We start from the raw sequence: 3,976 nt of genomic DNA, 5'->3' as shown, positions 1-3,976 counted from the left end.
AAATTTGGTAAAAAAGGAATATATGAAAATTCTGGAGAGCATTGAATGGGCCTTTTTTCAACTTTAGATCAGCAGAACAAATCCATCTGTAATTGGTAATTAAAAAGATTAATAGCAGTGAGTAACAATGAAAGAGAAGAGACCGTATTTCACCTTTTGCAGTATATGCACATAGAAGGTAAATCTGTAGGACAAAAAATTAGGAAATTTTTGCATCCATGTAATAAACACACTGAGCTTGCTCCCAAGAGACATCATTAACATTAATTTAAATGTCCTACCCCTTTGGGCAGAGATTTTTTTGTTTGAAAAGGAAATTTAGTGGTCAAAGACTCATGCCATGAGCTAAGTAACAACCAAAAGGGAAATACAAGAAAAGATTTGAAAACCATTTTCCATAACTCTGTTTTTTTTGTGTTGCTTGCATCTTTCTTTGAAGCAGCTTGTGATGCTTGTTCTTAAAGTGGGATTTTTTTCTAGGAATAAAATCTATTTTCTTCCTATTCTAGGAATACTTTGTTACTTTTATGCAGCATTTCAGAAATAAATTTCCTCAAGCCATATCTGTGGTTTGTATTCCTTTTGAAAGGAATAATTTTACTGTATTTCACTGGTTCTTGGAAAAGTCAAAGCAACATGTTGCCAGGATAAGTAAAAATATGCATGCAGAGCGTCTGAGCCAGCGGAGCTTTAGCACTCATCCAAACAGGAAACAAAAAACGTACCAGTTCTTTGGCCTCTAGCAGCTTGTAAAGCGGATGGTTCATATTCATAAAAATACTGGCAACTGATTTTCAGTGTACACAGTGCAGCAAGGAGCCCTGTTTTGACCCAGCCTGCATCAGGAGGTGGCAGTTTCTCTTTTCAATTTCAAAAAAGGAAAACATTTGTTTAACACTAGAATCACTACGGATGTGTGTATTTCTGCTCCTGTGGGACAGCACAAGGGACTTATGAACTCTTTGGTCTTTGAAACCTTCCTCTCAAATACACAAGGTGTGATTTGTTGCTTCCTGTTATCGCGCTCCTTCAGTAGGACCCAAGAGGTGCTAGCATTTGCAGATCAGCGGGTGCTCCCAAAGAAGTAAATCTGTGAGCTCAGCCAAAAGTCATATTTGCACTGCTACCACTTTTGGGCACTGCTTGGGTACATGTGCCCAGAACTAAGAGGAAGCATTCTTGACCGTGGAACAGACTCTTACAGGCAAGGTGAGAGGGGAGGTAAAGTAGCATGACTAAACTTTTCCATTTCTGCCGTTAATAGCTCTGGTCTTGGTCCAGTACCCTGTGATCCAATTTCTAGGTTATGGTGAGTGTATGATACATATTTTTGTCACCTTGGAAATGTGAAAATACTTACTAACTGGCTGAAGAACTTCACGGTGACGGGAAAGTAACTTTTTGTAGCTAGGAGCACCCTGAAGTTTATAGATCTAAGCATGGTAGAAGCTACAGGTGAACTAGCTGCATATGCAGATCAGTGCATTCATGTAACACACCGACAGCGCCAGCCGCCTGCTCTGTCCCGCACTGAGAGAGCTAACCTTGTGTGCAACTCACTGTGGGTGGTGAGACAAGGCTCACGTTCTGTGTTGCTCTAAGCATCATGCAAGACTGCAGAAGTGGTAAGTGTGCAGAGTTACTTTCTGAATCTTTTCAAATCTGCAAGTGTTTGGTAAACTCTTAGTGTTGGGTTTACTGTAGGTACTTTTAGAAATCTTTGTTTTACTGTGCATCTGTGCGAGTGTTCCAACATTAATGTATGAATACAGTTTGATGAGGGTGTTCTGCAAATAAAAATCACAGAGACACAAAATGAGCATTAGATAAAATGCAATCAGAAAAATGAACTCCAAACAAGTAAGATGATAGTGCAGAAATGTAAAACCTGTTTTATTTTCAGAGATACCTGCAAAACTGTTGTTAGTCCCATCCAGTGACGGTAGCTGATAGGCAGAGATGCATCTCGGTTGCTTTATCTCAGGAAGGATAGCTACCATGTTCCCAGAAGACAATTCCATGCTGATCTCCAGAACCGATAGGGTTTGGCCAAGCTCCAAATTAATCTCTTATTAAAAAATGCTTATGGCATATAATGTCACCAAAAAAGTTTAACAAATCTCATTTCCCCTTTTAAGTTGTTCTGATGAATACGGTAACTGAAGACACAGGGGAGAAGTCCACAGCCCTTTACAAATCTGAGTCCATTATACATACATTATTTATATCGCAGACTGGGGTGAAATCTTGGTCTGTTGAGCACTGAATTTTTACAGCAGAGTGAAGAGAGATTATTCAAAGCAGGTGTTTCTTGATTGCAGTGCACTAGGGACAATGCTGAGAGCTGAACAGATCCCGCATTTACCCTTTCAGCTGAATGATGCAGTGGTTTACTGTTACTACACAGGGCAATAAAATAAATTGCGTTGGAAAACAAGGCAGGCTGGGTGGCTTTAAACTGCTGAGTTTTGATTGCACTTTGTGTCTTTTAACTTTTGTTTGCTTTCATTTAGGCCTTTATACCAGTGTAATGATACGAAGAGACAAACCTGTTCATTAAAATGGAGATAAACCCACATGTAATGGCTAAAATTCAGCACAACCCTCCAACGTGCCCTCCACTCGGATCATTGGCCTCGTGTGGTATTTCAGCAATGTTCACCAGTGTTGATACCCCACAGCAGGGCTGTTTGCCTCCTTCCCCTGCATATGAAGAAAGGAAGGGAAGAAGAAAGGAAAAATTGAAAAAACAAGTTTTACTCTGTAAATTTTTAAACATCGAGTAAGACTCTGCTTTAAGTACATTTTAATGCATTGCCATAAAGTACTTTCAAATAGGCTGGACCGCCTGAAGTTAATATAATGCAATGAGATTTCTTCTAGGAACACAAAGCGTGCATTTTCTGCCATGCCAATGTGAAACTGAGTGGGGGTTACCTGGCGCGTGTGTACCGATTCTTTTAAAGAAAAGACCTGTATATGACCTGTAGTATTGCTACGCCAATGATGTCTTGGTCTTTTTAATAGGGCATTAATGACTACTCTCAGTGAACAACCTGCCTCTTGGTCGGGTTTTTCATTTGATAGCACATCTGGGTCTTTCTGACAGAATATGAAATCTCTGACTTTAGCCACCTGTTCTATACAGTCAGCCCATGTTTTATCATTTCCAAGTAATACTTGAAAGGGCAGAAAAATACGAAGAAAGCAATCCATGCAGATAAGTCTCTGGAAAACAAGAAAAGGTCATTAAACCTTTTAAAGTTTGGCCAACTGAATCCCAGATCTTACAAGTTAGCCACCAAGATAGGTCACCAAGCTCAAAAGTAAGGAAAAACGAAGTGAAGCAATTTATCTGCTGCTGCTAATATGGTTTTGGCTTATCTTTGAGATCCTTCTTGAATACCTTTTAATTAATTAAATTACATAAATTCTTTTGAATTGGACTATTATGAGATTTGTTTCTGCCTATTTCAGAAAGAGTTAATAAAGGTGCCACAACAAAATCTACAGGACTAAAAGAAACGAAATCTCTGTTGAAGAGTGGAGAAAGAGCCGATTTCCTCCCACTCATGAGATCCAGCTCTACAGAGGATTTTATCCCTTTTTTTCAGAGCCAGGACAAAAGCTATGCAGGTTTTAGCACTATTTAAATACTTGGCACTTGCATACGATGTGATTTCAATATGTTGTAGTAAAAGGCATTTTGAGAAAACAAAAGCATGATTTTTACATGTGTGCTTCTAACTTGACTAAAAATTTCTGGAAGTAGTATCGTGACTGGCATGAGCTCTCTCTTAATATGCTGAGGTCTTCAAACAGAAGATACATTTGTTAAACTGCATATGTGATCAAATCCTGAAAATAATAAAACCGCAATCGTGTCCCATGTGGAACTTTACTGTCTAGAAAGGAAGATGAATCAGACCCTATGTAGTCTGCTAAAACCTTAATTATTAAGTTTTTTTAAGTGGAC

At 38.9% G+C, this 3,976-nt stretch overlaps 1 long non-coding RNA gene across 1 annotated transcript; it reads left to right on the top strand.

Moving 5' to 3' along the window:
- The first annotated feature begins 682 nt into the window (after nucleotides 1–682).
- On the top strand, nucleotides 683–3,732 carry LOC129783873 (uncharacterized). Its single transcript, XR_008745911.1, has 2 exons — nucleotides 683–1,625; nucleotides 2,514–3,732. It is a non-coding gene; the product is annotated as an uncharacterized LOC129783873 (long non-coding RNA).
- The last annotated feature ends 244 nt before the right edge of the window (nucleotides 3,733–3,976 follow it).

Source organism: Falco peregrinus, chromosome 2 (assembly GCF_023634155.1).
Source record: "Falco peregrinus isolate bFalPer1 chromosome 2, bFalPer1.pri, whole genome shotgun sequence".
Taxonomy (NCBI): domain Eukaryota; kingdom Metazoa; phylum Chordata; class Aves; order Falconiformes; family Falconidae; genus Falco; species Falco peregrinus.
Note: the sequence above shows the minus strand (reverse complement) of the source record. Positions and strands in the feature narration are given on the sequence as shown.